Consider the following 20351-nt stretch of genomic DNA (forward strand, 5'->3'; position numbering starts at 1 on the left):
GTACAGCTCTATTCAGTCAAAGGATAATTGTCAATCTCCATATATATTCCATCAGTCACACAGAGACGCTCACAGGCTCAGTATGGATTAGACAAGAATATAAAAAGTAGACAAAGTGTACAGTATCATCAGATAGCAGGTATATATAGCATAGTTTAAACATTAACAATGTACGTCTATATATCAGGAGTAGTGTTGAGCCACCCCGCTAGTGTTTTGGATCGTCGCACAGGAGGCAAGTTCGTCGAATGTTCGTTGAACCACATTGAAAACAATGGCAGGCAAACACAAACACATACAAACACATAGAAAACAATTGCAAAACACCTTAAAAGGTGTCCCAAAGCCGAAAAAATGCTCAGAAGACAAAAATTAACATATGGAAAAGGGCAACTACATTTAGAAAAGAGGTGGAGGAGTAAAAGGAGGAGGTGGAGGAGACACAGATATAGGCTTGTCATGCCCTTATGAAGCCTAGAAAGGCTGGAATAAAAATGTGAAATACAAACCAAAAAAAAAAAATTCTGAAATCAAACACGATCATATACCGTCGGACTTCCCACCAATAAATTATGACAACTGACGATCGGGCGACGTTATTCCCACGAACCTCCAAACAGCGTCCATGAAGGCAAAGTGTTTGCTTTCCGGGGGCAGTATGATTGCAAAGCTGAACCTTAAAGGAATGTCCAAAAGGGCACCACCAGGAGTGGAGACTGCGGCTTAATTGGACTCCACCCGGGAAACCACAACCATGCCACCTCAAGAAAAGATGCACACATTGAAAGTTTTGTCGATTCTGTGTGTGGTGTGGTATGTCCGTTTGTAGTTGTGCTAGTGATTTGTCAGCTTTATTCCGTTAACGAACGAGACTCCGGCATGCCCCCGCGGTATGCGTCAAGCTTACTAGAGGGATACTCGAGGCTCTGGCACGCGAGATCGAGCAATAACAGGTCTATCATGGCCTTACATGTCCGGGGCTGCATGCGTGCTACACTGAAAGGACCAGCTTTTGTCGCTTACAGGTGCAGATAACCCGCTGAACACCGTTAGTTATGAGGATCTGTGATAGCTATTATTCCCCGCGAACAATGATTTCCCAGTAAGTGCAGGTCAACCACAATTCCTGAATTAGGCCTAACCGGCATTCCTGAAAAAATGCAAAGAATTACGTGTCCAAACCACAGGTGCTGTTGCTTGCTTATCAGCTCGGCAGCCGTTCTCAGGCCCAGTATAGATTCGACAGCATTGTAGAAAGTTGATAAAGGGTACAGTTTCACCGGATAACACGTACATATGTAGCATAGTTTACACATTAAAAATATATGTCTATAGATCAGGAGGCAGACTCAGACGTTCTCAGGTCCAGTATGACTTTGACCAGATTGTACAAAGTTGAGAAAGGGTGCATTATCACTGGATAGCAGGTATATATAGCATAGTTTAAACATTTAAAATCTCCGTGTTCTCAGTATGGATTAGACAACAATCTAAAAAGTCGAAAAAAGAAAATGTATTTGAAGCGTACACCAGTATACACTTTTGGTGGTATTTTTTAATCTTCATATATATTTCTGTATATATTTCTGTATCAGTAAGACAGTCCAGACTCTCCGCAATAGGAAATGAGATGCATACAATTACTGACATAAAGTCTAGTGATTACAGAAATCTAGGAATTACCATTCACTGGAAAAACTTCCGTCACAATTCTCAGAGGCGATGCTGACCATCAATTAATTAGTGTGTGGAGACAGCAAAAACCTTTCTTTGTGAAGAAAGTGTTGCTGTATCGCAGTACCATTGATCCCATCGCCATTACTCATATCCATCCAATTTTGATCACAGGGAGAGAGGTAAACATGGTGCTCACTGCCTATCATGATCTGTCACGTAACTTTGGAGTGCAAAACACAGAAGTCACAGGCCGTAGGCGATTCAATTGGATTGGCATGAAAGGGCACATTTAAAAATGTGCGCTGGAATGTCACACGTCTGTGGGTAGGAAAACTGTGAAAGCTGATGAGAAACCACCACTGCATCTCATTGTGAGTCGACGTCCATAAAAAATGGAAGCCATTGATCATCTGAAACTAGAGCCCGGCCAGCGGGACAGGGCATAGCTACGTCGTAACCATCATCTTCTATCAGTTCACCAAATTTGTAGTGGCAGTCCCAGTGAAGGATCTGACAGCCCAGACTACACAGCGGAGGAGCAGGGAGAGGTAAACATTGCAAATGCTGGGGCCCTGCCCAAGCAAGGGGGGCCCACTCGTGGGCATCGGTACTGGCACTGGGCCCCTCATAGTACGGCGGTGTGTCTGACGGCGGGTGTGCACCCCCACAGTCAGAGACACTTGATTGCACTATGAGGGACTCTGTGCCAGTGCCCGTGCCCAAGAGTTGGCCCACCCACCTGTCCAGGGCAACGGCACTCGCACGGTTGCGCATGCTAGGTGGTGACACCAGCCATGGGGGGAGGAGGCAGCCCAGTTAGGGAGGTTTACAAAATGGCATATGTTGATGTGGGACATTCACCTGCTGCTAAAGGTGAAATTGGTCAAGTCCCAGGAAGAGGAGGACCAAAGCAAGCCATTTTTCTGGCAACCTATGTGTCATCAGGGGAAGGTGGGACAAAATCCTTGGAAACCCATGCATGGTTCATTTTAATGAAGGTTAGGTCATCCACATTTTGGGTCGAGAGACGGGTCCTTTTTCTGTCAGGATTGATCCAGCAGCACTGAAGACTCTTTCCGATAGCACACTTGCAGCTGGGCAAGCGAGCTCCTGTAAGGCATATTGTGCCAATTCAGGCCAGGTGTCCAGTTTAGTGGCCCAATAGTCAAATGGGAATGACCTGTGAGGGAGAACATCGATATGGGACGAGAAGTAGTTTGTAACCATAGTTGACAAGTGCTGTCTCCTGTCACTTTCAATCGATGCAGTATTACCAGTCGTGTGAGCGGGACTTGAAAAATCAGTCCACAACATGGTCATGAAACCCCTGTCTCCAACGCCACTTCTGATGTGTGCACCACCAACACCTCTTCCAAGGTGCCCCCGGCCCCTACGGCTCGTGTGAGAACCATCACCACTGCTGTGTGCTGGGAATGCCTCAACCGACCGGTTTACCAGAGTTGCTTATTTGTTAGCCAACATTAGGTCAAGGTTCTCCTGTGGCATGATGTTTTGGAATTTGCCTTTATAGCGTGGATCCAGGATGCTGGCCAACCAGTAGTCGTCATCGTTAATCATTTTGGCAATGCTCGGGTCCCTTTTTAGGATCTGCAAGGCATAATCTGACATGTGGGCTAATGTTCCCGGTGTCAATGATGCACTGCGAGTGCTGGGTGGAGGAGCACTTTCTGGCAAATCCACATCCCTCCAGTCACGCACAAACTCTGTACCAGACCTTGCCACACCAACATTTTCTCTTGCCCCACGAGAAGCATCCTCCTCCCCTAAATAATCATCCCCATCATCATCCTCCTCCTACTCTTCCTCTTCTTCCTCCACCTCGTCCAGGAGAGTTCCCGGAGCAGACAATGGCTGACTGTCATCGAGGCTTCCCTCCTCCTCTTCCTCATCATCCTCGGCTGCAGACGCCTGCTCCTTAATGTGCGTCAAAGTTTGCATGAGCAGACGCATAAGTGGGATGCTCATGCTTATGATGGCGTCGTCTGCGCTTACCAGCCATGTGCATTCCTCAAAACACTGAAGGACTTTACAGAGGTCTTTCAGCTTCGACCACTGCACACCTGTCAACTCCATGTCAGCCCTCAAAGTGCCTGCCCGTGTATCCTCCCACAAATGCATTATGGCCTGCCTCTGTTCGCACAGCCGCTCAACCATGTGCAGGGTGGAGTTCCACCTTGTTGCAACGTCGATAATTAGTTGGTGCTTGGGAAGGTGGAGCAATCACGGCAGCTTCTGCCTACGACTGGATTGTACCGGCGGATGTGCGAGCACAGCCTTCGGACCTTCTGGAGCAGGCCTGTTAACTCCGGATAATTATTGAGGAAGCACTGCACCACCAGGTTCAAGGTGTGAGCCAAGCAAGGTATGTGTCTGAGTTTTGAAAGGGCTATGGCTGCCACAAAATTCCGGTAGGGCATCATCTCTAACGAGATTAGTTTGGCAATGTGGGCGTTCAAACCCAATGTACACGGATGAGAGGATGAGTACTTTCTTGTCCTACTCATAATCTCTGGTAGGGTGAGCTGGACTTGAGAGCTGCATATGGTCGAACTAGCGGTGGACATGGCGGACTGAGAGAGGGTTGATGATGGTGATGGAGTTGGTGTTCTTTCTGATGGCCTAGATTCAGTCTTTCATTGCAATAACAGTGTGATTCCCTGACTGATTTGCCCTTGCGATGACAACTCAACATTTGCTGCTGGTGGTGTGCTTACCGGTGGGCTTACAGTGGGGGAAACAATGTAGTGTTGCTGACTACCTTCTTTGGGAGCAGTTGCACATGTGGTAAGTGAGGTTTGGTAGTCCGTCCACACTTGCAAATGCATGGTGGTTAAATGTCTTAGCATGCAACTGGTATTCAAATTTCTCAGATTTTTCCCTCAGCTAAAGGTCTTTGCGCACTTCTTACAGATAACCTTTGCCTGATCATTAGGATTTTGTTCAAAAAAGTGCCACACAAAGACCTGCACTCTTCCTACTATGGAAGACATTTTGAGGCCCTGCACGCTGTGCTATTTTGACCGTCTGGCCAAGCTGTCCTGCAAATCTTTTGGTTTTTGTAACCTGTTTTTGGACTGCTAAGGGCTTGCCAGATAACAGCTGTTGTGATGTCGATGCCCGCTGCGGATGCTCCTCCTCCTCTTCTGAGCTATTGGCAGCGGCACCCTCTTCCCCCAATGGATGCCAATCTGGGTCAACAACTGGGTCATCCATCACCTCCTCTTCAATGTCATGTGCACCTTCCTCTGTGTCATCGTGTATGGTGGTATAGTATGCGGGAAGGGGCATCTGAGTTTCATCAGGGTCAGATTCTGGCTCAGTACACTGCGAGGACAATGTATAGTGCTCTGATTGAATGTACCAGCAGATAAATCTAGCAGTGGCTGTGCATCAGTGAACTACATGTCAGATTCATCTTGGCCTGGGTAATTCACGATTTGACTTGATAACCCAGGCATGGTATGTGAAAACAGCTCCATGGAGTAATCTGTAGTGTGACCTGCCGCATCCTTCAATTTTGGTGGGGGTGAAGGACACAAGGAATGGTGTGGTTCATGACCATGAGCCTCCAATGACGACTCAGTGCTTTTACTTTTTAAAACTTCAGAAGAGGAGGCGATAGAGCTGGAGGCTGAGTCAGCAATGTAAGCCAAAACTTGTTCTTGAAGCTCCGACTTTAAAAGCGGTTTACCTACTCCCAGAAAAGGGAGCCTTCGAGGCCTTGTGGAGCCAGACGATGACGCAGGCTCAACACCTCCTGCATTAGGTGCCATTTTGCTTTTGCCACTACCAGCAGATCCACCACCAACACCAACACCATCATTACCACCTGCCAACCCACGCCCACTTCCACGGACTCTTCCACCACAGTTCCTCATTTTTGGGGAAAATGTACCCAAAAAAACACCAACTATATGGTACTGTAAAACAAGGTACAAGGTGTATATAGAAGTGGGGAGAATTTGAATCTCTCTAGACTTCAGGACACATATAGTCAAGGAGAAAAGGAGTGATTAATTCCAAAAGGATTTTTTTATTTATAAAAAATTACCAATTTATTAATACAAAAACACATAGAAATATACAATAATCATAGCACAATTGCACATAATATATGACGTCAGAAGCCAGGAGAGATAAGTGGGGATAATCAACAAGGCACCATCATGCTAAAGCCATTTGTAAAGATAGGGCCCTGAATAAAATACCGCTGTCTCTATAAAGTGCTATTAAGACCATAATAGGTCTATAGTGGCGGAGGGCCTCAAACAAAGGCTCAACATGTATAAAAGATGGTAGAGGTATAGCACGTTCCACAGTATGTCATTGTGCCCTAGTGGCAGAATGACCAAGCGACAGGAACGCTTACCTAATGGTGCACAAATCCCCCAGGTGGTGACAAAAAAACTCAGACGCGCGTTTCGCGCTTCCCAATAGCATTCTGTCAGGCCCTGTTTATATTACACCGCAATGTGACAGGCAGATTCAGGATAGTGTAAGAAAGATGTATAGAGGACTGGGGAGAATTTGAATCTCTCTAGACTTGAGGACACAGTTGGATTCTGTCAGGCCCTGTTTATATTACACCGCAATGTGACAGGCAGATTCTGGATGGTGTAAGAAAGGTGTATAGAGGATTGGGGAGAATTGGAATCTCTCTAGCCTTCAGGACACAGTTGGATTCTGTCAGGCCCTGTTTATATGACACCGCAATGTGACAGGCAGATTCAGGATGGTGTAAGAAAGGTGTATAGAGGACTGGGAAGAATTGGAATCTCTCTAGACTTCAGGACATAGTTGGATTCTGTCAGGCCCTGTTTATATTACACCGCAGTGTGACAGGTAGATTCTGGATGGTGTAAGAAAGGTGTATAGAGGAATGGGGAGAATATAAATCTCTCTAGACTTCAGGACAAAGTTGGATTCTGTCAGGCCCTGTTTATATTACACCACAATGTGACAGGCAGATTCTGGATGGTGAAAGAAAGGTGTGTAGAGGACTGGGGAGAATTGGAATCTCTCTTGTCTTCAGGACACAGTTGGATTCTGTCAGGCCCTGTTTATAATACACCGCAATGTGACAGGCAGATTCTGGATGGTGTAAAAAAGGTGTATAGAGGACTGGGGAGAATTTGAATCTCTCTAGACTTCAGGACACAGTTGGATTCTGTCAGGCTCTGTTTATATTACACCGCAATGTGACAGGCAGATTCTGGATGGTGTAAGAAAGGTGTATAGAGGACTGGGGAGAATTGGAATCTCTCTAGACTTCAGGACACAGTTGGATTCTGTCAGGCCCTGTGTATATTACACTGCAATGTGACAGGCAGAAATTGCCTAGTGTATGACAAACTACAAGGTGTATATAGAATTGGGCAGAATTGGAATCTCCCTAGAGTGTAGGTCTATAAGAACGGACAAACTCCTCGGCTTTTCCTTATAGAGTCGCACACTTAGATAGCTTCAATTTGGCCGTGATAACAGCTGTTACATGGTACTGTGAGAGGAGCGTACACGTACACCGCTGCATGGTGTATGTAAAATTGTCAATCTCCGTGTTTTTGTATATGGACTGACACACGCTGTCTCTCTTTAGTTTTGAATGTAATCAAACAGCAGATATACTAAACTGTTTAAAAACGGACAAAACTATAAGGTGTAGGTCTGTAAGAACGGACAAACTCCTCGGCTTTTCCTTACAGAGTCACACAATTAGATAGCTTCAATTTGGCCGTGATAACAGCCGTTACACGGTACTGTGTGAGGAGCGTACACACCGCTGTACGGTGTGTTAAAAAATGAACGCTCAGTACCTCACCAGGACAAAACAATAAAATTTGGATTGCTTTTAAAAAAGCAGTTTGAACACCAGTGTGCACACAGCAATGCAGCTAGCCTTAAAGGGCAGGCTAATCACCACCAGCGCTGCTGCACAAAAGCAAAAAATATTCACCTTTCACTGTACAGTAACTACAGTAAAAGCGCTATCAGCACAAGCAGTGTTTTTTTTCTTTTTGCCTTCCTAACGCTCTCCCTACAGAATCATCATCAGCAGCATTTCTCCCTATTCTGAGATCAGCATGAGTAACATGGCGGTCGGCGTGCACGCCACTTTTATACCCCATGTGACGCCCCACAAAGCAAGGCAATCACTTGCATGCCCTTCTCCAACATGGTGGTGACCGCTGCCTATGTTATCACGTTGCCCACAGTGTCCGTTCTTCCTGATTGGCTGAAAAAGGGCACTAAAGCATCTTTTGAAACACAACTTTGGCACTAAAGTCGCCGACCTTGTGGCCGACCTCACGCTAAGGTCGGGTTTCGTTTCATGAAACCCGACTTTGGTGAAAGTCGGCGACTTTCGAATTTTTTCGACCCGTTTTGCGCAACTCTACTCCCCTGCTGTGTGTACGGCAATATCTCCTGCTCCCTCCACATTCACCCCGCATCACATATTAAACTTGCTCCAATTAGGCTTCAGCCTACTCCTTGATTGACCCTGTTCTCCAACACTGCCAGTTGTTGCTCAGAAGTGCCGTCTGCACAGAGAAAAGCACTAGCTCCTGTGTTAGTGGGGTTCAGTAACGCCAGCTGCTCCCCTACTGTGTGTACGGCAATATCTGCTTCCTCCACATTAACCCCGCATCACATATTAAACTTGCTCCAACTAGGCCTCAGCCTACTCATTGATTGACCCTGGGCTCCAACACTGCCAGTTGTTGCTCAGAAGTGCCGTCTGCACAGAGAAAAACACTAGTTCCTGTGTTAGTGGGGTTCAGTAACGCCAGCTGCTCCCCTGCTGTGTGTACGGCAATATATACTGCTCCCTCGACATTCACCCCCCCATCACATATTAAACTTGCTCCAAGTAAGCCTCAGCCTACACCATGATGTTTCCTGGGCTCCAACACTGCCAGTTGTTGCTCAGAAGTGCCATCTGCACAGAAAAAAACAATAGCTCCTGTGTAAGTGGGGTTCAGTAACGCCAGCTGATCCCCTGCTGTGTGTCCGGAAATTTCTCCTGCTGTGTTCACACTCACACAAATACAGAGTTTAAACTTGCTCCAATTAAGCCTCTGTCTCCACTCTGTAGTATTTACCCTGGGTTCCAGCACCGCCAGCTGGTTCCCGGCAGTGACTTTGACACGGGTACTCCCTCCTGCCCAGCCTGGTTCCAGCACGCCAGCTGTTTCCGGGTAGTGTCAACGTCACTTTGCCTCCAAAACTTTGTCCTGTCGTGTTGCGGTCAGGTTAGCCGACTATATGGTGCCTGCAGTTTAGGTGCTTCCTATGTGGGCTGCAGGATCTGGCAAAAAAGGCTGGTTCCGTAGTGCCAATAGGACAAGCACCCCCTGTAGGACTGTGGGTTTCGGTAACTGCGGCCGGCTCGCGGCCTTGCAACTTTGTTTTTCATGGGTACCTACTGCAACCCATCCAGGTTCCAGCACCGTCAGCTGGTTCTCGGCAGTGCCTTTGGCTTAGGTGCCTCCTTCTCGGTATCCGAGTTCCAGCAATGTCTGCTGGTCCTTGGTAGTGCTTTCTGGCACAGGTTCCTCCTTAGTAACCGGGTTCCAGTACCATCAGCTGGTCCTCGGTAGTGCCATTGGCTCTTATTCCTTCTGCTGCCCCTCCAGGTTCCAGCACCGTCAGCTGGTCCTCGGTAGTTCCATTGGCTCTTGTAGCTTCTGCTACCCATCTGGGTTCCAGCACTGTCAGCTGGCTCCCGGCAGTGTCTTTGGCACGGGTACTCCCTCCTGCCCAGCCTGGTTCCAGAACGCCAGCTGTTTCCGAGTAGTGTCAACGTCACTTTGCCTCCAAAACTTTATCCTGTTGTGCTGCGGTCGGGTTAACCGACTCTATGGTGCCTACAGTTTAGGTGCTTCCTATGTGGGCTGCGGGTTCTGGCAATAAAGGCTGGTTCCGTAGTGCCAATAGGACAAGCACCCCCTGTAGGACTGTGGGTTTCGGTAACTGTGGCCGGCTCGCGGCCTTGCAACTTTGTTTTTCATGGGTACCTTCTGGTACCCATCCGGGTTCCAGCACCGTTAACTGGTTCTCAGCAGTGCCTTTGGCTTAGGTGCCTCCTTCTCAGTATCCGAGTTCCAGCAACGTCTGCTGGTCCTTGGTAGTGCTTTCTAGCACAGGTACCTCCTGTTTAGTCACCGGGTTCCAGTACCGTCAGCTGGTCCTCGGTAGTGCCATTGGCTCTTGTTCCTTCTGCTACCCATCCATGTTCCAGTACCGTCAGCCGGTTCTCGGCAGTTACTCAGCCTTCTTGTACCTTCTGCTACATTTCCAAGTTCAAACTTTTTGAAATGGTTTTTAGTAATCACTCTGGATCTCCTTGACGATGACCCTGAAGACCACCCCAAAGAAGACCAAAAAGATGACCCTGAAGAAGATGACCAAGAGGACAAAGAACATGAAGACAACCACCAAAATACAGAACAACAAGAGACAGAAGACCAAGAAGCAGAAGAACAAAAAGCAGAAGAACATTAAGCATAAGACTAAAAATCAGAGCAAAAGATATTATCTAAATTATAAGCAGAAGAAGACTAAGCAGTGTATGGGGTTGAGTCCGTTCCTCCTCGTGGTGCCCCTGGAAAATGCTTGCTGCTGCAGGCCAAACTTAACGTGGACAAATCCTGTGGTAAATCTTTTGTGACAGGCAGAGCGGCTGGTGTGTTCTTCAAACTTTTATAGACAACAACTACAGGAATGCCTGTCACAAATAAGAATATGATGAAGAAGAAGAATAGGAAGAAGATTAAGAAGTAGAATATGAAGAATAATAATAGTTGAATAAGAAGAATATGAAGAATGTAAAAAAAAGAATAATAGGAAGAAGGTGAAGAAGAAGAAGATGAATAAGGTGAAGAAGAAGTTGATGAAAAAGATGCTGCTACTGCTGAGGATCATGAAGGAGAAAGTGTGGGAGAAGTAAAAAAGAAGGTGAAGAGCATGGAAGTAGTGAAACATACATATCTGACAAAATATAAAAAAGGTTAACATAGTCAATATCTTTGTAATTCCGAACGTCATAAAAAAAAAATTATTCCTGCTATTCCTTTTGATTGGGCTTAACCTCTATGCCTTTAATGTCTCCTCCACCTCCCCAAATACATTCTACATTATTATTAGTTGTTTTTCTTCATGTAGAATTAACCTACAAGGAAAGAAAGGGTTTATTTTAATTCCGATATTTCTGTCCCATTGACTTGCAATGGTTTCCGGTATCGGAATCGGTGATATCCGATATTTTTTGGGTATCGGTCCGATCCAATCCGGTCCGATATTTCGCGATATCGGAAGGTATCACTCAACACTAATGCGTACACATCTGCATGGGAACGCATGCAAACGCATGTCCCTGCGTACAACATGTTAAAGATATGTATGCATAGCGTATGCAGATCTATGCAGATCATATGCTGCGCACAGATACGCTAATGTGAAACCAGCCTTATACAGTATACTGAGCCAACAGCCCCTCATGGTGTGATGAACCCAGCTCTTTTTTGGCAATGTGTAGCAATTCTCCTCACTCCCGCTACATATAACACTATAGGTGCACTAAAACTTCTCCACTCAGCCTGGACCTTGGCATCCATGGCACCTCAGGCTTACAGGAAAGTACCTCAGCTCTCTTTCCATCACTGACAACTAAGGCTGGTTTCACATTAGCGCTTTTTAAGCGCACGCACGGCCGGGGGTAGCTCCGCCCCCGAGCCGGCTCTCTGCCCGGCGTGCCCGCCCCTTGCTTGTAGTGCCGCCTCCTAGCGCACAGCGGCCCCTGCGATCGGCGCACCCTATCTTTAGCATAGGGTGCGCAGATCGTGCGCAGGCCGTGCGCTAGTTGCGCTTTGACCTGCGCTGCGCACTTTTGACGGTGCGCCGTGCGCGCCAAAATCAAACTTTTTGGATTTTGGCGCGCACGGCGCACCGTCAAAAGTGCGCAGCGCAGGTCAAAGCGCAACTAGCGCACGGCCTGCGCACGATCTGCGCACCCTATGCTAAAGATAGGGTGCGCCGATCGCAGGGGCCGCTGTGCGCTAGGAGGCGGCGCTACAAGCAAGGGGCGGGCACGCCGGGCAGAGCTACCCCCGGCCGTGCGTGCGCTTAAAAAGCGCTAATGTGAAACCACCCTAAGGATCGTATCAAGACATCTCTCTTCTGATCCCTAACTGATGTCGTCTGGCAGTTGGGCACTTATTGAAAATGCAAAACACTATGTCTTGTACGGCTGCACAGACTTCGCTGTAGCCCGACAGTGATGACAGCAATGGCACTAGGTGGCCTCCTTCATCTCCAGTACCACCCAATCCCAGGGGTGTAGGAGTTGCTTCTTGTTAGGCGTCGGATTCCTGGCACTGCACAGCGGGAATCCAGAGCCAGACATCCTGCGGTCTCCCATTCTCCTCCAACTGCTCGGACTCGTGCTCAGCAATCACGGCGAGCCAGGCTTGCTGCTCAGACTCGCTCTGACAGCCTGGATGTTGCTGCCACCTCTGGTGCAGCAATAGCAGCGCAACCTGCTTTGCAGGGAACTGCTCCTGAGGCTAAGTCCTCATGCCGTGCTACTGGGCATGCTCGCAACTTGACCTCTCACTGGAGAGCAGGGGTCACATGCTCAGGTCCTATGTCGGATCTGATTGGTCCTTCTCAAGCTAATGGAAGGTCCCGGAAGCGCATCGCTATAAAAAGCCCGCATGGCGGCTCGGCGATGCGCTAGTGTAGCATATTATTCTGTGTGTGTATGGTGATGGATGCATGGACTGGTGTCTGACTCATTATGAAACCCCTACCCTCTGATATTACGAGTGGTGACTGAGTGTGTATAGTCAGCTCCAGGGTTGTGGCAAGCTACACGCCACTTGCTCCACGCCTACACTAGCGTCCGTCGGCCCCCGGTTCTCGGCGCCAACGCTTGCGGCCTTAGCTTCCGCTGCGCTGCAATACCAGCAGCTATTGGTGTTCGCGGCTGCGATGCCACACGCCGGCTCCTGTGACGTTAACAGGGCCAGCACCTTTGCATATAATTTTGCCAAGCGACTCTGTGTCTGAACAGAGCCGCTCCTAGCGTTCAGGTGACGTTAACCCGTGCGCACTACAGCACCTTCTGGTGCATCTGCCATTGTCCAGCAGCGGTCTAGTCACCTACCACACGGTGGACCCCGGGTGGCGAACGCACCTCCTATTATTTATATTAGGTGCGTTCCACCGTCCCTAACATTACACTAGCGCCAGGGTCTGGCTGGTAATGGCAGACGTGCAGCAGTTGCAGCGCTATATTCGGCAGCTGGAGAGCAGGTTGGCGGCTATTGAGAGGGCCAACTCAGCAGCGAATACCACGCTAGCTGCTGTCCAGACAGTCGCCGAGGCTGTCTCACGTGCGCCCGCTCTTTTGCCCATGCCGACACTTTCTCGCCTCCCGCTTCCCGACAAATTTTCGGGTGACAGCGCCACCTGTAGGGGATTCGTCAGTCAGTGCTCAATTCAGCTTGAGTTACTGGCTGCACGGTTTCCTACAGAGCGGGCTAAGGTGGGGTTTATTGTGTCACTTTTGTCTGGCAGAGCATTACAGTGGGCCACGCCATTGTGGGAACGTGATGATCCCGTGGTTCAGGGTGCTGCGCAGTTCCTCGCGGCCCTGAAGCAGGTCTTTTTGGGACCACGGATCACGCCCGACACCGCTTTACAATTACTCTCCCTAACACAGGGGTCTCTCTCGGTCAGCCATTATGCCGTCCGGTTCCGGACATTGGCTTCCGAGTTAGAGTGGCCGGACAAAGCCTTAGTCCCGGTGTTTTGGAGAGGGTTGGCTGAGCACGTTAAAGACGCTCTAGCTACCAGAGAGGTTCCCACAAGTCTGGACGATTTGATTGCCGTTTCCATCCGCATTGACCTCCGGTTTACGGAGCGCGGGCTGGAACGGGCACAATCCAGACGTAGGGTTAACTTGGCTCCCACATTCACCAAACCACTAATATACCCCGCACAGGAGCTTTCACCCTCTGAACCTATGGAGGTGTCTCGCACCGGCTCTAAGCCACGACCGATGCGAAGCTCTGCACGTTGCTATCAGTGCCGACAGTTTGGTCACCCGGCTAGCACGTGTCCTCTGCGGGCGAAAAGGCGTCCACGCCCAGTGGCCGTAGGTAGTGGACAGTCCGATATGAAACCCTTTTCTCCCAAACCGGTATTCCGGGGCATCTTAGACAGTGGGTCCTCCACCTGGGAGGCAGAGGTTACCGTGGACTCTGGGGCCGAGGGGAACTTTATGTCTTCTACCTTCGCCCAGAAACACGCCATTCCCCTGGTATTATTACCTCAGCCTCTGACCATCAGAGTGGTTAACGGAGCACCGTTACCCTCTCAGGTGACCCATCAGACAGCTCCACTAGGGCTCACTATCTCACCCTCTCATCATGAGACTCTGTCCCTGCTAATCCTGCCAGACGGCATCGATCAGGTGCTGCTCGGGGTTCCCTGGCTTCGGTGCCACTCTCCTCATATCGAGTGGGCTACAGGGAAGATACTGGCCTGGAGCAAGGACTGTGAGGGAAGATGTCTGAGGAGCAGTCTTCAGGTGGCTTCCACTGAAGTGCCTGCGGATCTCTCCGCACTACCTAAACCCTACCACCAATACGCGGACGTCTTCTCCAAAAAATCTGCAGAGACGCTCCCGCCGCACCGTCCTTACGACTGACCGATAGACCTCATGCCAGGCACAGAACCTCCTAGAGGCTGTGTGTATCCACTTTCTCTCCCTGAGACTGAAGCTATGTCACAATACATCCGGGAGAACCTGGCTAGAGGCTTTATCAGAAAGTCGGTGTCACCGGCTGGTGCAGGGTTCTTCTTCGTTCAGAAGAAGAGCGGAGAGTTATGCCCCTGCATTGACTACAGAGGTCTCAATGCGATCACGGTTAAAAACAAATACCCTCTACCGTTGATCTCTGAGTTGTTTGACAGGTTGCGAGGGGCCCAGATCTTTACTAAGTTGGATCTGCGAGGGGCATACAACCTGATCCGCATTCGCGAAGGAGACGAATGGAAGACAGCTTTTAATACCAGGGATGGCCATTACGAATATCTGGTTATGCCTTTTGGCCTTTGTAATGCGCCAGCTGTCTTTCAGGATTTTGTCAACGACGTCTTCCGCGACATGCTTTCTAACTCGGTGGTGGTATATCTGGATGATATACTCATCTTTTCGCCAGATTTGACTACCCACCAGAGGGACGTCTGCAGGGTCTTTGACCGTCTTTGGGCGCATTCTCTCTTTGCCAAGCTGGAGAAGTGCCAGTTTGAGCAGGAGTCCTTGCCGTTCCTGGGCTATATCATCTTGGCCCAGGGGCTGGCCATGGATCCTGCCAAACTGCAAGCGGTAATGGACTGGCAAGAACCTCATTCACTCAAAGCGGTGCAGCGCTTTCTGGGGTTTGTGAACTATTGCCGCCAGTTTATACCACACTTTTCCACCCTGGTAGCTCCTTTGGTTGCTCTCACTAAAAAAGGAGCTAACCCCAACGCTTGGTCTGAACAGGTCTCCAAGGCCTTCTCGGCTATAAAGTCTCATTTTGCTGGCGCTCCCATCCTACATCGTCCCGATGTGAACAAGCCATTTATACTAGAGGTAGATGCCTCCTCTGTCGGTGCAGGAGCAGTTCTTTTCCAAAAGGACGCTCAAGGTCGGAATCATCCCTGCTTCTTCTTCTCAAAGACCTTCTCACCGGCAGAGAAGAATTACTCCATCGGTGACAGGGAGCTGCTAGCCATGAAGTTGGCCTTTTCAGAATGGAGACATCTCCTGGAGGGGGCTCGGTTTCCTTCCAGGTATATACGGACCATAAAAATCTGGTCTATTTACAGACTGCCCAGCGCCTGAACTACCGTCAGGCTAGGTGGTTGCTCTTCTTTTCCCGCTTCCGCTTCACCCTGCACTACCTTTCTGGAGAGAAGAACGTCTGTGCGGATGCTCTCTCACGCTCGGTGGTCTCGGCGGAAGAAGGAGAGGCTGAGCCTCGGTTAATTCTCCCGACGGAGAGTTTTACGACCGTGGCTCCAGTCGCTCTCGAGTCAGTGCCACCAGGCAAGACCTTGGTGCCTCCTCAGCTACGGCCGGAGGTCCTCGCCTGGGCACATGCCTCCAGGGTGGGTGGTCATTTTGGCAAAAAACGGACCACCGAACTCCTGGCAAGGTCATATTGGTGGTCACATATGGCTCGAGATGTCAAGGAATACGTGCAAGCATGCATCTCGTGTGCTCGAAACAGACCCTCTAGACAGAGGCCGGCGGGGCTGTCGTATCCCCTGCCAGTGGCGGATAGACCGTGGGAGATGGTTGGCATGGATTTCATAGTTGGCCTGCCCAAGTCTGGTGGCAGTACGGTCATCTGGGTGGTCACCGACCATTTTTCCAAAATGGTGCACCTGGTGCCACTCGCACGCCTGCCTTCCGCTCGAGGTCTGGCCACTTTGTTTATTATGCACGTATTCCGTTTGCATGGCATGCCGGACAAAATCGTGAGTGACCGAGGTCCCCAGTTTGCGTCTCGGTTTTGGAGGGAGCTCTGCAGCCTACTCAGCATCGAGCTAAATCTGTCCTCCGCCTACCATCCCGAGACGAATGGCTTGGTCGAGAGAGCCAATCAAACCTTGGTCACCTATCTACGGCATTTTGTCTCTGCCAGGCAGGATGACTGGGCATCCTTGCTACCTTGGGCTGAATTTGCCCTAAACAATGCGGTGGCTGATTCCACTGGACAGACGCCCTTCCTCTTAAACTACGGTCAACATCCACGCGTCCCTGTCCCGATGCCAGTGTCCTCCACTGACTCCAGGGTGGCAGACTGGGCAGTGGAGGCCCGGGACATTTGGGATCGCACTCAGGATGCTATCCCGGCATCTAAAGAAAGGATTAGGGCGTTTGCCGACACGCATCGGCAGCCCGCGCCAAGCTTCTCCCCTGGCGACATGGTATGGCTCTCTACCCGAAATATTAAACTGCGGGTCGGGTCTCCCAAGTTCGCACCGCGATACATTGGACCATTCAAGGTCCTTGAGCGACTTAGCTCGGTGGTCTACCGCCTGGCTCTTCCTCCACAGTTGGCCATTTCGGACGTGTTCCATGTGTCCCTCCTCAAACCAGTTCACATGATCCGGTTTCCTGAGTCACCTGCCGGATCATCAGACATATCGTCTGACGAGTTTGAGGTTAACGTCATCGTGGGGCGCAGGTTTGTCCGTGGCAAAAAGTTTTATTTGGTGGACTGGAAGGGTCATGGTCCCGAGGCTTGGACCTGGGAACCGGTGGAAAAAAATTCATGCACCGCTCCTGATTGCTGCCTTTGAGCGCAGTGAGGCTCAGAGGGGGGTAATGTTAGGTGTTGGATTCCTGGCACTGCACAGCGGGAATCCAGAGCCAGACATCCTGCGGTCTCGCATTCTCCTCCGACCGCTCGGACTCCTGCTCAGCAATCACGGCGAGCCAGGCTTGCTGCTCAGACCCGCTCTGACAGCCTGGATGTTGCTGCCACCTCTGGTGCAGCAATAGCAGCGCAACCTGCTCTGCAGGGAACTGCTCCTGAGGCTAAGTCCTCATGCCGTGCTACTGGGCATGCTCGCAACTTGACCTCTCACTGGAGAGCAGGGGTCACATGCTCAGGTCCTATGTCGGATCTGATTGGTCCTTCCCAAGCTCATGGAAGGTCCCGGAAGCGCATCGCTATAAAAAGCCCGCATGGCGGCTCGGCGATGCGCTAGTGTAGCATATTATTCTGTGTGTGTATGGTGATGGATGCATGGACTGGTGTCTGACTCATTATGAAACCCCTACCCTCTGATATTACGAGTGGTGACTGAGTGTGTATAGTCAGCTCCAGGGTTGTGGCAAGCTACACGCCACTTGCTCCACACCTACAATAGCGTCCGTCGGCCCCCGGTTCTCGGCGCCGACGCTTGCGGCCTTAGCTGCTGCTGCGCTGCAATACCAGCAGCTATTGGTGTTCGCGACTGCGACGCCACACGCCGGCTCCTGTGACGTTAACAGGGCCAGCGCCTTTGCATATAATTTTGCCAAGCGACTCTGTGTCTGAACAGAGCCGCTCCTAGCGTTCGGGTGACGTTAATCCGTGCGCTCTACAGCACCTTCTGGTGCATCTGCCATTGTCCAGCAGCGGTCTAGTCACCTACCGCACGGTGGACCCCGGGCGGCGAACGCACCTCCTATTATTTATATTAGGTGCGTTCCACTGTCCCTAACACTTCTCTTCAGCTCGGTACTTCTCCAGTGGGGGCTGCTACCCACCAGACTTCACTATAGCCCTTACACTAATTAAATGTGTGTGTAAAAATGGCTGAGGAGCCGGCTTCTCACACCATCAGCATCCACAGACATTTGTGATGCCTGACTTTGCATTGCTCCACATACAGTATATATAGTATGTATATACACTCACTGGCCACTTTATTAGGTACACCTGTCCAACTGTGTGTTAAGACTTAATTTCTAATCAGCCAATCACATGGCGGCAACTCAGTGCATTTAGGCATGTAGACATGGTCAAGACAATCTCCTGCAGTTCAAACCGAGCATCAGTATGGGGAAGAAAGGTGATTTGAGTGCCTTTGAACGTGGCATGATTGTTGGTGCCAGAAGGGCTGGTCTGAGTATTTCAGAAACTGCTGATCTACTGGGATTTTCACGCACAACCATCTCTAGGGTTTACAGAGAATGGTCCGAAAAAGAAAAAAAATCCAGTGAGCGGCAGTTCTGTGGCCAGAAATGCCTTGTTGATGCCAGAGGTCAGAGGAGAATGGGCATACTGGTTCGAGCTGATAGAAAGGCAACAGTGACTCAAATTGCCACCCGTTACAACCAAGGTAGGCAGAAGAGCATCTCTGAACGCACAGTGCGTCGAACTTTGAGGCAGATGGGCTACAGCAGCAGAAGACCACACTGGGTACCACTCCTCTCAGCTAAGAACAGGAAACTGAGGCTACAATTTGCACAAGCTCATCGAAATTGGACAGTAGAAGATTGGAAAAACGTTGCCTGGTCTGATGAGTCTCGATTTCTGCTGCGACATTCGGATGGTAGGGTCAGAATTTGGCGTAAACAACATGAAAGCATGGATCCATCCAGCCTTGTATCAACGGTTCAGGCTGGTGGTGGTGGTGTCATGGTGTGGGGAATTTTTTCTTGGCACTCTTTGGGCCCCTTGGTACCAATTGAGCATCGTTGCAACGCCACAGCCTACCTGAGTATTGTTGCTGACCATGTCCATCCCTTTATGACCACAATGTACCCAACATCTGATGGCTACTTTCAGCAGGATAATGCGCCATGTCATAAAGCTCGAATCATCTCAGATTGGTTTCTTGAACATGACAATGAGTTCACTGTACTCAAATGGCCTCCTCAGTCACCAGATCTCAATCCAATAGAGCATCTTTGGGATGTGGTGGAACGGGAGATTCGCATCAGGGATGTGCAGCCGACAAATCTGCGCCAACTGTGTGATGCCATCATGTCAATATGGTCCAAAATCTCTGAGGAATGCTTCCAGCACCTTGTTGAATCTCTGCCACGAAGAATTGAGGCAGTTCTGAAGGCAAAAGGGGGTCCAACCCGTTACTAGCATGGTGTACCTAATAAAGTAGCCAGTGAGTGTATGTTGGCAATGTATGGACTTTACTCCATCTTAGGCTTCCTTTACCTTCACATGTCCTAGTCATTTCTGTACAGGAAAAAATAATACTGGTGAGATCCGTGGTCTGTGTCCATGTGCCATCTGTATGTACGTATATGACATCCGTGTGACATCAGTGTATCCATTTGGTGTCCGTGTGTCACATCCATATGTCACCTATGTGGATGAAATTATTAGCCTGGGAAAGAGTCATGGATATTGCTACCAACATCAGCCCTCAGCTGCCTCAGAAATGGGGCATCCATAAGATATGCTAAATGTGGCACTTATCCTTGCTCTTCCCAATTGTCCTGGTGCAGTGGCAAGTGGGATAATATTTGTGGTGTTGATGTTAGCCTTGTATTTTCAGCAGACATCAAGCCCAGGGGTTAGTAATGGAGAGGCATCTATAAGACGGCCCTATTACTAACCCCATAGTAACTTTAGAAATAAACACACAGCAAGAAAAAATCCTTTATTTGAAATACAAATCAGCACCCTGTTTTACGCATTTATTTAAAAATAAAAAACAAAGTTATACCCACCTTATGTCTAATCCATTAAAGCCCTTGTACCCTGGAAAAAAACAAAAATAATAAACAACCATATCCCTCACCTGTCCGATGTGAAGATAATCCATATTATCCCACACTGTAATCCATCGCTGCGATCTCTAGTTTATAACCTGAACAGTGGTGTGATGCGACCATCCAGGTTGAAAATCATGAGAGAATGTGGTGCTGCAAGCACATCTTCAGTGACGAGCGGTGATGTCAAAGGGGCTACTGCAGGACAATGAAGGTGCGTTTCCAGGCTCACATCTCTGTGAGCAAAGAGGAGTAAACTGGGGTAAACTCGCGAGCAAGAGACAATGAGGAGAGCTGCCTTCAGCCTCCAGCGCCTGGGAACAGAGCAAACTGTTCTGCTTCTTCCCAGGTCCCGGTACATGTCACG

Source organism: Dendrobates tinctorius, unplaced genomic scaffold, assembly GCF_039654945.1.
Source record: "Dendrobates tinctorius isolate UK_male_01 unplaced genomic scaffold, ASM3965494v1 ptg000048l, whole genome shotgun sequence".
Taxonomy (NCBI): Eukaryota; Metazoa; Chordata; class Amphibia; order Anura; family Dendrobatidae; genus Dendrobates; species Dendrobates tinctorius.